Source organism: Ornithorhynchus anatinus, chromosome 5 (genome assembly GCF_004115215.2).
Source record: "Ornithorhynchus anatinus isolate Pmale09 chromosome 5, mOrnAna1.pri.v4, whole genome shotgun sequence".
Taxonomy (NCBI): domain Eukaryota; kingdom Metazoa; phylum Chordata; class Mammalia; order Monotremata; family Ornithorhynchidae; genus Ornithorhynchus; species Ornithorhynchus anatinus.
Genome location: NC_041732.1, coordinates 88,434,513 through 88,451,690, shown reverse-complemented (window position 1 = coordinate 88,451,690; position 17,178 = coordinate 88,434,513). Strand labels below are relative to the sequence as shown.

Genomic DNA, 17,178 nt, shown 5'->3' with positions numbered 1-17,178 from the left:
TCATTTGGACCTGGGTCTGTGTCTGATATGATTGTCCTGTATCTACCCCAGCACCTAGCATAGTGCTTGGTGATATATTAATATTGATAGTATTTATTAAGTGCTTATTCTGAGCATCCACCATACTGACCACTGGGAAAAAATACATGGGTGAGAATTAGGGGGTGGGGTGGGACCACCAAGGAGCTCACAGTCTAAGAAACAGAGTAATCACTTAATAGATGCCATCATTCTCTTGGAAAGACTGTACTGTATCTTAACCCAACACTTGGAATAGTGCCTGGAACATAGAAAGCATTTAAATAAGATTAAAAAAAAAATTCCACATTTTGAAAAATGGAAGAACTGTGACAGAGTTTTAGGACAAATGGACAGTGAATAGTTTTGGTAGTGCAGAGCGGGCAAAAAGGGTGAGAACTATAACTGAGCTTTATGGAGTGATTGGTCTGAAATGAAAAACGTCAAGGATATCAATGACTTCTCACCAGCAATAAAATGAATCTATCTGCCAAAAACCTAGCACCAGGAACCATGGTAAAAAGCCAGCCTAAATTCTTGAGGGATAAAAGGGAGAAATTGATCAATAGTACTTACCGAATCACTACTGTGTGCAGAGCTTTGTAGTCAGTGCTTGGGAGAGTCCGATGCATGAAGGAGACAGAATTCCAGGTAAGAGGAAGAAGTGCTTAAATAGCAGAGTACATAAACTGACATTACAAAAATCCTAAGATTATAAGTGAGAGATGTAACCTGGTTTTAAGAAAACTTAACTGGAGAAAGCTTCTTGGAGTAGGTGAGATTTCAGTCAATCATGCAGTAGCATTTACTGAGTGCTTACGGTACACAGAACACTGTATTAAGCACTTGGGAGAGCACAATAAAGATGTGTTGTGTAAATGTATGAGAGAGAAGTACAACAGAGAAGTGTTATACAATTTCAGAAGTGTTTGAAGACAGGAAGTGTTGAAAAATGTCTCCTCTTATATATTTCTAAATTTAAACCTCTTGGAGAATTTCCCCTATGGCATCGGTAAGTGGAACATCTCAGAAGAAACATGAAAGTTAGAAAAGAAAGGTAGAAAACAATTTACATTTCAAAAAGAGGCAAGAAACATCACTGCCTCTGCCAAGTTTGTCAAGTTTGTGCAGACCTGCTACTCCACTTAGATGATCAATTTTCAGGGATTCACAGCCCTGAAACTGAGCATAAATGAAAGTTCTTTTTCTGAAGAACCAGACTTTTTCTGAAGAACCAATTATGGAGGATATTGCATTCCAATGTTACCTCTTTGAGGATGGGGATCTTTTTCTTTTTCTTTCACTTTTTCTTTCATTTCCTCACTTTCACTCTTTCTTTCAGTGTAATCTCTTGTATACATAGTAACAATAATGATAATGACAATAATGATATTTGTTAAGTGCTTCCTTTGTGCCAGGCACTGTACTAAGAGCTATAGTAGATACAAGCAAAGCGGGTTGGACATAGTCCCTGTCTAACATAGGGGTCACAGTCTTAATCCCCATTTTACAGATGAGGTAACTGAGTCACAGAGTAGTGATGTGACCCGCTCAAGGTCACACAGCAGACATGTGGCAGAGCCGGATTAAAATCCATGACCTTCTGACTCCCAGGTTCATGCTCTATTCACTAGGCCAATTGGTCTGCACAATCCTTGATATTTATTGAACACCTCCTGTGTGCAAAGTACTGTCCTAAGCATGTGGGGAAATTCAGTAGAGTTAGTAGGTGCTCAATAAATGCTATTGAATTGATTTGGAACACACTAGCTGAAAATAAGAAGAATTAAAGTTTCAAGAGGAAGAGGGGTAGCTGAGAATTCAAATTCCCAGAATTCCATCCACCCCTATATTCAAGCTAGTGGAGCAAACTGCTCTCACACTGATCCAAGCACTTACATATCCTCCCTTGACTACTACATCAACCTTTCGCTGATTTCCCTGCTTCCTGTATTTCTCCAATCCATACTTCATTCCACTGCCTGGATCATTTTTTCTAAAAATAGTTCAGTCCAAATATCCCTTCTCCTTAAAAAACTCTAGTGATTACCCACATACCTAGGCTCAAAAACAGCATTGCCGAGTGGATAGAGCATGGGCCTGGGAGTCAGGAGATCATGGTTTCTAATCCTGGCTCTTCCACTTGGCTGTATAGTCTTGGGAAAGTCACTTCACTTCTCTGTGCTTCAGTTACCTCATCTGTAAGATGAGGCTTAAGACTGTGAGCCCCATGTGGGACAGGGGCCGTATCAAACCCGATATGTTTGTATCCACCCCGGTCCTTAGTACAGTGCCTGGAACATAGTAAGCTCTTAATAAATACTGTTATTATTATTATTGTCTATCAGATATGAAAGTGGGTGAGTTCCAGACCTGAGGGAGTACATGAACAAGGGTTCAATGGCGAGAGAAATGAGGTTGAGGTACAGAAAGGAGGTTGGCATTAGAGGAGCAGTGTTTGAGCTGGGATGACTGGTTGTCTGGTTGATTGGGTTGCAGTAGGAGAGTAATGAAGTCAGTAATGAAGTAATAGAAGGGGGACAACTGATTGAGTATCACAAAGTTGAACAATTTGCTCTTCGTAGGATCAGGGCCAGCTGGTTTTAAGGGATATCTGATTTTTAAAAAGGCATATTTCATATCTTGTATGAAAGTTCATTCTTAAGGACAAAGACATTTTCGGGGGGGGGGGGTGTAAATTACAATATGCATATTTGGATATCATATTTAGTTGGAAACTTGAATCATGAAGTTATTCTGACTCTGAACTTGACAAATAAGATTACTATGTTCATCCCCTGTGAACACTACTTCCTTGTCCTTCTTTCTCCATTTGACTTCCTTCTCAACCTGTCAACTCAGTTACCATGTATCTCCTGCAGTAACTAAAAAACCCCACTGTTTTCCCAATCGTTACAATATATTTAACAGAATATTCACCTTAATTCCTGGTGCCTGCAGCCAGCTTAGTGTAAGCATCTGAAAACAACAGGAAGCACAAAACAATAGAATGCAAAGTGTGGGTTAATAGTGATTAGCAAATGAAGGTTATTTGACATTATCAAATAGTGGAATGTCCACTGGGCTCTAAGGTATCTTAAATATTTCCTACTGTTTCCATGTGGGAAGCAGCATGGCGTAGTGGATAGGGCAGGGGCCTGGGAGTTAGAAGGGTTTTGAGTTCTAATCCCAGCTCCACCACTTGTCTGCTGCGTGACTTTGGGCAAGTCGCTTCACTTCTCTGTGCCTCAGTTACCACATCTGTAAAATGGGGATTGAGATTGTGAGCCCCACATGGTAGAGGTTGCTTGTATCTACCTAGGACTTAGTACAGTGCCTGGCACATAATAAACATTTAACAAATATCATGATTATTATTATTTTTATTATTACCTTCTCATTAAACAGATGCTGCTTAGCATCAGTTTAAGGCACTCAATCCACTGTTCACTCCTGCCTTAAATCACTGATCTACTACAACCCAACCCACACACTCCACTCTTCTAATGCCGACCTTCTCTCTATACCTCAATTTCAACTATCCCACAATCTTAGCCAACTCTGCCTGAGGCTCCCTCCTCTGTCATAGCCTACAGACCACTCTCCCCACCTTCAAAGTCCTACTTATATAACACTGAAACGGCATGGCCTAATGGATAGAGCATGGGCCTGGGAGTCAGAAGGATCTGAGTTCTAATGTCAGCTCTGCCACTTGTCTGAAGTGTGATCTTGGGAAAGTCACTTAACCTCTCCATGCCTCATTTACTTCATCTGTAAAAGGGGGATTAAGACTGTGAGCCCCATGTGGGACACAGACTGTGTCCAACCTGATTAGGTTGTATCTATCCCAGTGCTTAGTACAGTGCCTGGCACATAGTGAGAGCTTAACAAATGCTATATTTATCATTATTATTATTTTCTTATAATAATAATGACTAATTATTATTATTATTATCTTCTCTGACAGCCCTCATTTTCCCTGTTTGCTCTCCCTTCTGCATTGGTAACTACTTTTCAAGCACTTGATAGCCATCCCACCCACAGCACATATGTACATCTCCCTATGCCCTCCTATTTCCTCTACATGTAATTTATTTTAATTCCTATCTCCCCTTCTAGACTGTAAGATCTTTGTGGGTGGAGATCATGTCTGCCAACTCTATTATACTGAACTCTCCCAAATGCTTAGTTACAGTATTCTGAACACAGTAAGCACTCAATAAATAAAACTGATTGATTTCCCTCTGACTTTCTGAAATGAACTGTGTTGAAAAGTTTGGGGAGGAATTCTATTGAAGCATGTGAAGGACAAGTAAGGGGCAAGTTTATCCATCCTTATTAATTGTCTCCTTCACCAAGTATTTTTGCAAATATAATTTAGCCCTTTCATTTCCACTCTTCCCTATCTTTAGTTTGACTTACTATTTTCCCATGGTGACTAATGACTAGGTAGACTTTAGCAAATTGTCTGGTGCTCTAAAAGGCACTTTAAAACCTAAGAGGAAGCACAATATGAAAAGGGGGGGAAAGCCCACATGATATTGTTTTTCTCTAACAAGAGGAAAAATAATTACTGTACTTAACTTCTCTTTAGGATTATGAATAATAGCTCGGTACTTTTCTCCTTACTACATGCATATTCATACATGCATTTTTTCTCTTTGAAAAAAATTAAAGCTGATGTAAATTCATTTATAAGACAAACAAAACTGTTACCACATGGGAAAATAGTCAAGAAAAAATATCAAAATAGCCAAACAGCTCCAAAGGGAAAAGGATTTTTTTTCTGCCACAGTGTTCCCCTGAACATGTAGTGCATTAGAAACACCAATTTCCTCAAGGGCCTCACTTGATTTGATTTTTTTTTCCCCTTAGAATAGCCTAATTCATGTTTCAAGGTCTCTATGACTTTATTTTGTGGTCCCTTACTTGGGATGGTGTCCAAATCAGTCTTTATAGCCATAACTGCAAATGGTAGAGGTTTCTTAGAGAAGCAGCTTGGCCTAATGGATAGAGATGGGCTTGGGAGTCAAAAGGACCTGCGTTCTAATCCCTGCTCTGTAACTTGTCTGCTGTGTGAGCTTGGGCAAGTCATTTAACTCCTCTGTGTCTCAGTTACCCCATCTGTAAAATGAGGATTAAAACTGTGAGCTCCAGGTGGGACAGGGACTGTGTCCAACCTGATTTGCTTGTTACCACCCCAGTGTTTAGTACAGTGCCTGGAGCATAGTGAGTGCGTAACAAAATACCATTATTATTATTGTTATTATTACCTGAACTCAGCAGAGTACTACATCAGCATGATCCTGGGTTTACTTGGGGGACACATTAACTCAGAACCTCCCAGAATTTTAAACCATCATTGGCATTTATGGAGTGATGATGATGATGTTGTTGATATTTAAGTGCTTACTATGTGTCAACCACTGTTCTAAACACTGGGAAAAATGCAAGGTAATCAGGTTGTCCCACGGAGGGCTCACAGTCTTCATCCCCATTTTACAGATGAGGTCACTGAGGCAGAGATGAGTCAAGTGACATGCCCAAAGTCACACAGCTGACAGGCGGCAGATCTGGGATTCGAACCCATGACCTTGACTCCCAAGCCCGGGCTTTGGCACTGAGTCATGCTGCTTCCCCTGTGTTGAGCACTGAATTAAGTGCTCGGGAGAGTCCAGTAGAATTGGCAGTCATGATTCCCACCCATGATGAACTTACAGTCTACAGAGGGAGACAGATAGAAGAAATTACAAATTGGGGAAGCCCCCAGTAAAACATATGTGCATTAGTGTTTTGAGAGAGGGGCTAGGATAAAAATCAATCCATTTAGGGAGTCTGGGCCTAAGTGCAGAGGAGACCCAGAATGGAAGAAGACTACGGTGTGGAGATGAAAGTTCAGAAGTGATTTAGGAGAAGTAAATTTTACAGATCTTTTCCGGTGGAGAGACTAGTAGTCTTCTGAATATGAAGGGGAGGAAGAAGCTGGATGAGAATCTTCCTTTGCATGTATACAACGAAAGGGAAAATATGATTTACAGTGCATAAAATCTACCCAAGCACTGGTAAATATAGGAAATTAGGCAAGTCTACTTACTTATCCCCTGACTTGAGGCATTTCAGAGAGTGTAGGGTTGACGATTTTTGATGGCCTTTTGTTCAAATTATATTTAATATTTGGAATCAATATCCAGTCTCAGCCAGTCAAGGTATCTATTCAAGCTAAGAAAAGTTATGATGCCATATAATAGTAACTTTGATGAGTGCACCAATGAATTTTCAGATATTGCACTTCTAGCTTGTTGATGTCATGAGGTTTTAACTATTTAATGTATCTTTTATGAATGAGGGCATAGGGCTTTCTGAAAGGCCCATTGAAATTCAATATTAAATTTAATTGCATTCAATTTTGAAGATAAAAGGCAGTGCATATTTGTTTAATATGTTCTCTAATTGTTGCCAAAGGACAGTCAGATCCCAGCCATACTAAATCCAAAGTTTAGAATAACTAACCATTAATTTTTAAGAGCTATTCATATTTTATCATGATCAGGAGAGATGAGTGAACACATCTGGGTTAAAAGTGTATTTGACCACACCTATGTCTGTCTCTTAAAGGAGCTGAGTCTTCTGGTTGACCACTAAGTAATGTACCAGTGTAGAGTTCCTCAGGTAGCCACTGAAATAGTATAGCAATCGGCAGTAAGCTGCCAACGGTCAAGATAATTCAGGATTTAAATACAGCCAAGCTTCTGATTAAAAAGTGACATGACTCTTGGCAAAATTTATCCATGGGTCAGTGGGGATCGACAATCTCCACCCATCCATTCACAAACCATGTCCATCGATATGCTGATCTGATAACAATAATAATAATAGTAGTTGTTTAGCACTCACTATATGTTAAAAACACCAACCTAAGAGCTTGGGTAGCTATTTGCAAGACCGGCTGCTATTTAAAATTTGGCCTCTCAGTCTCACAGTCTATTTAAAGCTTCTGCTTTAAAAGAGTTGACTCTTTCTTGGCTATTGTATTCCAAGTTAGTGGTATTTAAGTTTTTACTATTAGAGAAGCAGTGTGGTTCAGTAGAAAAAGCACAGGCTTAGGAGTCAGGGGTCATGGGTTCTAATCCCAGCTCCTCCACCTGTCAGCTGTGTAACTTCGGGCAAATCACTAAACTTTTTGGTGCCTCAGGTACCTCATCTGTAAAATGGGGATTAAGACTGTGAGTCTAATATGGGACAACCTGATTACCCTGTATCTACCCCAGCGCTTAGAACAGTGTTCAGCAAATAGTAACTGCTTAACAAATACCAACTTTATTACTATTATTATTTATCAAGCACTGAACTAACTGCTTGTCTGCCTCCAGTAATTGTTTCTGAGCATTCAGCTGTGTGGTTCCCTAATTTATTATTGCACAGTAATGACTCCTCAAAGTGTTAACTTTTTTAATGGTATTTGTTAATCACTTTCTATTTGTTAAGCACTGTTAGAAGCACTGGGGTTGATACAAGATAATTAGTTGGACACAGTCAATGTCCCACTTGGGTCTCCCATTTTTCATCCCCATTTTACAGATAAAGTAACTGAGGCATAGAGAAGTTAAGTGAGTTGCTCAAGGTCACACAGTAGGTACATGGTAGAGCCAGAATTAGAACCCAGATCCTCTGACTCCCAGGCCCATGCTCTTTCCATTAGGCCACACCACACCCTGTTTCAGCTGACCATTAATTTCAGAGAATCAATGATATCTAATGAATGCTGCCCATGTGCTGTACTAGGCATTTGGTGGAGCTCAATAAAGAAGGTAGACATGAGCTCTGCATTCAAAGAGCTTGCAGTATAGTGGGGAAGACCAACATCAAAGCACACTGAAGGTAGGAGAAATGACTAAATCTGAGATATACTGTATTCCCTTGGGCAAGTCCCTTAACTTTTCTGTGTCTCAGTTTCTTCACTTATTCTTAGAGTGTGAGCCCCACGTGGGGCTGGGCCAGACCTAATAATCTTGAATCTACCCCAGCACTTAGAAAAATGCTTGATACAGTATAAGCACTATAATAGTAATCATTATTATTATTATTTACAAAAGAGTTTTGGGGGTGAAATTGGGGTGAGTACCACAAGGCTTTGGCTTTGTTTTACACCTCTTCAGTTCTTGAGGCTTGGCCCTCCATGCCATTTTTGCCAAATGTTTAATAGTTTAGACTGTAAATCCCTTGTGGGCAGGGGACTTGTTTAACAATTCTGATGTGTTGAACTTTCCCAGGTCCTTCCTAATTAAAATAACGATAGTGATGATAATGATAATTGTATTTAAGTCCATACTATGTGTGAAGCACTGTTCTAAGTGCTTGGGTAGATACAAAGTAATCATTTTGGACAGTCCTTGTCCCACTTGGGGCTCACAGTCTTAATCTCTACTTTACAGATGAGGTAACTGAGGCACAGAAGTTAATTGACTTTCCCAAGGTCACACAGCAGACAAGTGGCGCAGCCAAGAATAGAATCCAGCTCTCAGGCCCATGCTTTTTCTACTAGGCCATGGGGCTTCCCACAAAACACTCTGCATGCAGCAAGCACTTAATAAATACTACTGATTGATACATTCATTCAGTCAGTCATAAGGTGAGCAATTATTTCTACATTTTTGGCACTGCAAAGTTGTCCAGTTGATATTTCCCTTGTTGCTTTTCTTTCAAATAAAGGGTAGTGGAGCAAAACCAGTGATTTCCATTCTTTGGGGGATGTCTAATTTTCTCAGGACATGCACACTCTCAAATATTTGAAAATGGATGTGCCTTTCAACCTGTCCCAGAACTCTACCCACACAGTAGGACTTCAGTAAATGCTTCTGACTGAGACAGGAAAAATCAATCTAAGGCCTCTCCTTATACCCAGCTTTCTCACTGAAACTTCAGTTCTTCCACTCTGCAAATTATCTTTTCACAATACTTTTCAAGACTTTCTGCTACCCCACTAAAGGTGGATTATCGAGATCCATTGAAGAATGAGAACCGAACACCCAGCAATAATGATTAAGAAGACCATCAATGGTCAAGAAGCCACCTTAACCAGGTGGATATTGCCCCTTTTTATGATATCAGATAAGTGTTTACTATGTTTAGGCACTGTTCTAAATGATGGGTCAAAAGTGAATCAGGTTGGTCACAGTCCCTGTCCCCCATAGGGTTCACTGTCTTAATTCCCATTTGGCATATGCAGTAACCAAGGACCATAGAACTGAAGTGACATGCCCAAGGCTACAAAACAGATGAGTAGAGGAGCCAGGATTAGAACCCAGGTCCTTCTGACCCCACTGCCTGTGTTCTGCTGCTTCTCCTGAGCCCGTTGTTGGGAAGGGATGGTCCCTAACTGTTGCTGAATTGTACTTTTCAAACACTTAATACAGCGCTTTGCACACAGTAAGCATTCAATAAATGAAATTGAATAAATGAGTGAAGGAGCCCTTCACCCATTTGTGTTGTGTAGATCTTCTTAGTGGCTAAAGAAAAGCTGGCCCAGAGAGAGAAGCAGGAAGTGAACAAACTGGCACTTGATTTCTCCTCATCCTATTAGTGTGAGATTCCAGGCTCAGCCTGTCCACAACCCTCTGTAATGTTATAAAACTTAAATCGTAATTGTTTCTCAGCCTTTGTCTTTCTATACCTGAGTCATAACAGTATCAGTCCTGGAAACTATAAGGGGAAGTTGGACCTGTTTGGGCTGATTGACTTCTAACTGCAAATACTGTTCGTTTTGACAATCATATGGAGAACATGGCCCTTATTCCATTTTGTTTTTAAATTGCAAACTTGGGCAGTATAGCCATTTCTGCAAAGCCCTCTGCTCTATAATCTCTGAAGCAGTGAACCTCATGATGGGAATTAGTGTGATTTAGAATTATGAATCAATATGACAGCTCGATGTACCAGTGATGATAGGATAATAATTTTGATGTTCATCAATCACAGATCATTACATGCCATCAAAAGCACCATATCCATGGCCAAGGGAAGATTCTCCCCATAGGGCTGGCACCTAGATTTTGTCCAAGGTGAGCAGCCATACCATCGCACTCTTTAGAGCTGAGAAGGTACCTTGCATCCTGGACACCATTTCCACATTTTTACTCACCCTCTCCAGTCTCCGGGGCCAGTTTAGTGAAGTTCTTTTTGCCCTTGATCCAAAAGCCCAGTGAGGCTAAGGTAGAGATTGTAACACCCCAGACACTGGCAGAGATGCACACTTTCCATAGAGATTTCAGGATTGGAAAAGTGAATAATCATAATGATGGTATTTGTTAAGTGCTTACTATTATTACTAATACTATGTGTCAAGCACTTTTCTAAAAGCTGGGGTAAATACAAGCAAATCAAGTTGGACACAGTCCCTATCCCACGTGGGACTCACAGTCTTAATTCCCATTTTAATGGCGAGATAACTGAGTCACAGAGAAGTGAAGTGACTTGCCCACAGACACACAGCAGACAATAATAATTATGTTACTTATCAAGTGCTTACTATGTTCCAAGGACTGTTCTAAGTGCTAGGATTAGAATCCAGGTCCTTCTTACTCCCAGGCTCTTGCTCTATCCACTAGGATACACTGCTTCCACCTGTTACTTCTGCTTCCACGAAGGAGGAAGTGTCACCTGCTATTTGTGCTCCTCAAGTCTTGACTTTACAGGGCTTTGGAGCCCAGTGTAGGCAAGAAAATGCACATGTGAACAGCAAAGAAGGTCAGTTGTGCTAACCTCCTCTCCCTTTCCTCATTTCTTCCTCTCCCCTGGTTCTATTGATAAGTCAATCAATGGTATTGATTGAGAGCTTAGTGAATGTACAGCTTTGTACCTAGAGCTTGGGAGAGTACAATACAACAGAATTGGTAGGTAGAATTTGTCTCCCTCTTCCCCCTCTCCTCTCCTTCCTTTCCCTCTCTCTCCCTTAGAACCCCTTCCTTTCTAAACCCCATCCCCCCAATGCCCCTGGCCTATGACCATTCACAGGCTTAATGGGAAGTGTGTTTGTGTAGTTGTTGGACAGCTATGTAGAAAAAGGGAAGGAATGAAAAGGAAAGAGGCTCTGACAGCAAATTGATTTTCCAGAGAACAAATAGACTTTCCCATTTAATCCCCTCTGCTCCTCCAAGCTCCAGCTCTGACTATGCCGTTTCAAACAAGCACAAGTTGCCCAGGATTCTTACTGTTTTTAGCATGGCTTCTGCTCACCTTCTGCTCCAACAAGGTTGTGAGAAATGGACTTAGCACAGATGCCACCTCCAGCTGCACACAGCCTCACTGAAGGACCACACTGAAGAGTACCTACCAGCTATGCATTGTGAAGCACAGGCAGCTCATCAGCATCAAGACCACGCTGATGGCAGTCAGTGTGATTCCCTGGGTGGGATGTAGGATGAAAGCAGGATTCCAAAGCTGCTTCGGTAGGGTGAACTGAGAAGAGCTTGTACAAACTGGGTAGAGACAATAAACTGGTTAAAGAAACAGGGAAGTGCAGTCTCAGTGTGAAAAAGTAGGGGCCTTTGGGAGACAATCAGAAGGACACTTTGTCTCTACATTAGGTGTTCAATTGATACTGCTGCAGATCAGTCAGTCAGTTGTATTTATTGAACACTTACTGTGTGCAGAGCACTGTACTAAGTCCTTGGGAGAGTACTTCGTAACAATATAACAGACATATTCCCAACCCACAGTGAGTTTGCATTCTAAAGGGGAGACAGACATTAATTTAAATAAATGATTAAATATATAACAGACACATCATGGTAAGTCCACAACAAGATGCCTTACCAATGACTATTTGTGACCCCAAGGAGAACAACAAGGGAGAGACTTTGTGAAGGCACTGACGGGCTTTACTTGAGGGTGGGTGATTGTGGGTCTGTGGTTGGAGTATGAAGTAAGGTGTGGCTTTCTCTACTTGTTCTTCCCAGTAATGGGCCTGGGCCAATCAATGACTGCTATTTAAAGCCCCAGCTGTGATGTCTAAGGCATGATCATTTTGAATGGCAAAGAGGGGCACCTGGAGGTAGTATGCAGAGGAGTAGAATTAGGTGGAGAACAGCATTTGGAAGCAGAAAGAAGTATTGGCAGAAGGGGCTCCTTTGACCATAGACTGGTTTTGGATCCTTGGGTGGTGGATTGAGTGAGTATATGTATGTGTCACTCCTTTGCATGTAGGTAAAACTGAGTAAAAAGCTTTTCACAGTAACCTTAGTGTTGAGAGGTGTGTTTTGAACTCTACTATGTATCACTGAGGCTCCCTTGGTCCAGGATGGTCCTGAGTGGTATGAACTGGGGGCTTGTGACACACATTATCATTGTTATTGCTATGTATTGCATTTGTTAAGCAATTCCTTTATGTAGAACAATGGGAACAGGTATGAGGATGATAATTGATTAATGTCCCTGACCTCAGAGGGTTTGCAATTGAAAGAAGGGGTCTTGGAGGAGAAAATTAGCAGAATAGAATACAAACCATGGACAACTATGGTCATAGCAATAAAAATGAGGTTTTGTACTGCTAAAAGAAGTTTTCAGATGCTTTGTTGCTTGGGAAGACCATCCCTTGTCCAGTTTTTACCCTCTCCCCACTGTTCCAACAGTTGTAACAGGTTTCCTTAAACAACATTTTCTGATTTGGACAGAAGTTTGCCCCAGAGATGGTCGGCAGCAGGGAGGGGTCACCTCAGTGAAGTGTCTAGGATTCACAGGTTTATTTAAAGTTTTCTGATTTAGACAGAACTGGGCCCTAGAGATGGTCAGCAGCTGGGAGGGGTCACCATAGTGAAGTGTCCAGGACTCAGGTGGGAGAAGAGAGGTCCTGTTCCACCTGGCTGAGTTCAGCCTCTGCCTGTCTTGGGCCTGAGAGAGGATTTGGGCATGTGATGTCCAGTGGGGAGAGGACAGCAGCTCTCTGAGTAATGTTGGTGTCAAGAGGATGTCTTATTGTACTCTCTCAAGTGCTTAGTATAGCACTCTGCACACAGTAAGTGCTCAATAAATATTATTGAATAAGTACTGATAATGCAGGTGATTGTGGATAATCACAGCTGTGTTTGTTAAGCACTTAACTAAGCACAAGGGTAGATACATGAGAAGCAGCGTGGCTCAGTGGAAAGAGCACAGGCTTTGGAGTCAGGGCTCATGAGTTTGAATCCCAGCTCTGCCACTTGTTGGCTGTGTGACTGTGGGCAAGTCACTTAACTTCTCTGTGCCTCAGTTCCCTCATCTGTAAAATGGGGATTAAGACTGTGAGCCCCACGTGGGACAACCTGATTCCCCTATGTCTACCCCAGCGCTTAGAGCAGTGCTCGGCACATAGTAAGCGCTTAACAAATACCAACATTATTATTATTACAAGATTATCCTTTCTGACATAGGCCTGTTCCACATGGGGTTCATAGTTTAAATTGGAGGCAGAACAGAAATTGAATCCCCATTTAATCAGATGAGGAAACTAAGAAAGAAACTGTGAGACTTGCTCAAGGTTACAAAGCAGGCAAGTGGTGGAGCTGGGATTACAATCCAGAACCTCTGACTCCAGGCCTGTGCTCTTTCTGCCAGGCCGTGCTGCTTTGCTATGGACCCTGTTATAACTAATGATGTTGATTAGCTAGACAGTAAATGCTAAATGGAAGCTTCTTGAAAACAAAGATCATCCTACTCTATTGTACTCTCCCAAGTTCTTACTTAGTATAGTGCTCCAAACATAATGTGCACTCATACTATTGATTGATTTTGGGGGAAGGTGTCCTTGAGTGCAGGAATTGTGTCTACAAAGTTTATTGCTGTACTCTCCCAAGTGTATAGTGCTCTGTGCATTATTATTCATTTAATGAATGCCATTGATTGATTAAAATGCAGGGCTGACTTTTATCCTAACTCCAAATCTGCTTGGACAGAAAATATCTACAAAGAGAAAAACACCCGGGATAGCTGAAGGTTAGGTTTACATTTTGGGACTTGATGGCTCTGGTTGAAGCCTTCTGAAAATTTCACAACTCTCAGGCTTTTTCCCCCACTGTACTTTTTCTCTGAACACTGAATCCCTAGGTTTCTTTGTGACAAAGCAATATTCTGAAACCCAAACAAGAGTTGATAGCTATGTGATGATGATTCCGTTTCAGATAAATTTCGAGCTTGACAGTTTTCATTGCCTTTGTCATAAACAAGAATTAACGATAGTACAAAAGTCAGGTAGGAAATAAATCTTCTTGGTGGTCCATGAAGTCCATGCAGTACTCAGTAGGAATTAAAGGTTATTATTCAAAGTTATATATATTTATTAGGCGTGCCACAAGAGATCACACTAATAAATGTGTTGTTATTGTCTTTATCATACCAGTAGTGCTTCCACAGTATAAGCGGATAATTAAACCTTCAGTTTCAATCTTTATCTCTACTGAATGCTTCTGTCTAGGGTCCCATTTAGAGTTTGAGTTTTATTTCTTTGTGGCCATCTCCTTCATGAGGTTGGATCTGTAATGGAGGTTGAGATTTTCTGTCATTGTTGTCAGTATAAAAATTTAATATTATTTTAAATAAACTTTTAAAAAGAGTTTCCAGTAGATAATCCTCACCAGATAATAGATAGTACTTAAGTGACCACCTATTATGCATAAACATTATGCTTGGCTCTTGAGGGCATATAACAAAGTAAGCCACCCCTGCCTTCAAGGAATGTAATAATAATGGTATTTGTTAAGTGCTTACTATGTGCCAAGCACTGTTCTAAGCGCTGGGATAGATACAAGGTAATCAGGTTGTCACATGTGGGGCTCATAGTCTTAATCCCCATTTTAGAGATGAGGGAACTCTGAGGCACAGAGAAGTTAAGTGACTTGCCCAAAATCACACAGTTAAGTGGCAGAGCTGGGATTAGAACCCACTACCTCTGACTCCCAAGCCCGTGCTCTTTCCACTAAGCCATGCTGTTTAGTGGTTGGATTTTTAAGGATCTTTTCAGAATTTTGATTTTGTTGTATATTCTTTGTAGTAGTAATAAAAATATTCAGTAAGCTTTTAATTTGCAGAACACTGTACTAAACACTGAGAACAAGTATTCAGGTGAAGATTAGACACAGGCCCAGGGAAGATTCACAGTCTATGAAACTAGGAGGTTGGGGAGGATTGTAGATACACATCAGGAGCAATGAAATACCAAAGCATTAAAATGGCATAAAAAAACAGGACAAATATCTGTCTTGTCTTATGCTGTTGAGTCATCTCCTACCTATAGCAACTTCAAGGACATCTCTCTTCCAGAATGCCACACCACCATCTGCAATCGTCCTGGTAGTGTATCAGTAGAGTTTTCTTGGTAAAAAATACGGAAGAGATTTACCATTGTCTTCTGTGCAGTAAACATGAGTCTCCACCCTCCATTCTCTCCCATGCAGCTGCTGCCCAGCACAAGGGAATCTTGACTTGTAGCAGATTGCCTTCCACTCACTAGCCACTGCCCAAGCTAGGAATGGAATGGGTAGGCCTCTGTGTGACTCTCCCTCCCATAGCAGAGACTGATATAGTACTGGAAACTCTCCAGTTGCCATCCTGAAAGGGTCAAACATATGAAACATAAAATCAAAAGCAAAGTGGGTAGGAAGTTGGGGTTAGAGGAACAGAATTTCTCCTCATGATTCATAATCCACAACAATAACTATGCAATCACTAGCTTTCTCAAGCTTCTATGAGGGCCCATGGTGTGTGCATTTAAACAGGATGGGTTGGGGTCTCCTCGATAGTTTGGAAGGTAGCTGGTGTTTGTCCCATGTGAAGGGGAGAGAAGACAGTTCACGCGGCCACGACGAGCAGAACCGAGAGCACAGGAAGAAGAGTCTCCAAATGCCAGAGGTTTCATTTGACTCTGGAGGTGAAGAGGGGCCGAGAAGGTAGAGCAACATCACTCTTTCTTTTACTGAATTTGAAACAATCAGTAGTGATTTGTATATACAAACTGATAGGAGCTCTTTAGAAGTATTCCATGCAGTTTTAGTGCAGCCCTCCGTAACCAAGAGCAACAGTCCATGCATGTTAGACAGTTTTAATCAGTGCAAACAGAACAATCCAAGCAGAAAACTTGCAGTCATAAAACAAATTGGTTTTCAACAAACAAACCCATAAAGAAAGACTAATGATAAGAAAGAACATTCCTATCTGAATAGACAATACTGCTGCAATTCAGGGTGCAGCTTCTGGTGTCCAGATGCTGATGGAGAAAACATACACCTCCCTTTCACAAACTCCTTTGTGGTGACTCAGGAAGAACAATGCAGTGCTCCAGTGATTTCAGGTAATATGTGGAGCCAGTCTAGGAAGCAGTAGTGCCTAGGGGATAGAGTACAGACCTGGGAGTTTGAAGGACCTGGATTCCAATTCTGCCTACGCTACTTGTCTGGTCTGTGACCTTGGGCATGTCGCTTCACTTTGCTGTGCTTCAGTTACCTCATCTGTAAAATAGGGATTAAGACTGTGGGACTGTGTCCAACTGGATTAGCTTGTATCTACACCAACATTTAGTAAAGTGCCTGACGTATATTAAGCACTCAACAGAAGCCATAAAAAAATGCTAGAAAGAGCTCAATTTTCTTCATAAACAGTATAAACTTCTTAAAGGCAGGTGTTTGTCTTTTTGCTTTCCCCTGAAGCTTTCCCTTTGCTATAGCATTTGCTATAACAGGAGGCATTCATTAAAAGTTATTCACTGATTGACCTCCATTTCTATTTTTCTTTATCTACAAAACCTCAGATACCATGGCTCTTTTAATAATGCAGGCTTGATTTTGGGCTAGAAATCATTTGTACGTTTATTTCTCTTCTCTTTTCCACCTTTTATTTTCTCTTTCAATATCCAAGTAGGAACTTAAGTGTTTCAATGGGAAGAGAACCTTATTTTACTTCAAAATGGCATAAATTATGATGCTAATGGCTGTCAGTCATAACTTCCTTTGGGAAGTATTTTTAGTTTTGTGGGTTTTTTTTATTCTTTCCACTCACTGAAACACTCAGATGTCTAAGTTATGACTGTGGGAACAAAGTGGGCCAAAATATCTTTCCCAGTGTTTATAATCAATATTGGAATTTCAACCTACCAAGGGAAATATTCTCATCTAATATTCTGGTTAAAGTCTACATTGC

At 40.9% G+C, this 17,178-nt stretch overlaps 1 long non-coding RNA gene and 1 other non-coding gene across 2 annotated transcripts; both read right to left on the bottom strand.

Moving 5' to 3' along the window:
• Positions 1-601: 601 nt before the first annotated feature.
• Positions 602-11,920, bottom strand: LOC114812021. Its single transcript, XR_003759685.2, has 4 exons — positions 11,830-11,920; positions 11,348-11,492; positions 2,959-2,997; positions 602-630 (listed from the first exon to the last, which is right to left on the bottom strand). It is a non-coding gene; the product is annotated as an uncharacterized LOC114812021 (long non-coding RNA).
• Positions 11,921-15,466: 3,546 nt separating this feature from the next.
• LOC114812500 lies at positions 15,467-15,604 on the bottom strand. Its single transcript, XR_003760152.1, has one exon. It is a non-coding gene; the product is annotated as a small nucleolar RNA SNORA7 (small nucleolar RNA).
• Positions 15,605-17,178: the final 1,574 nt, after the last annotated feature.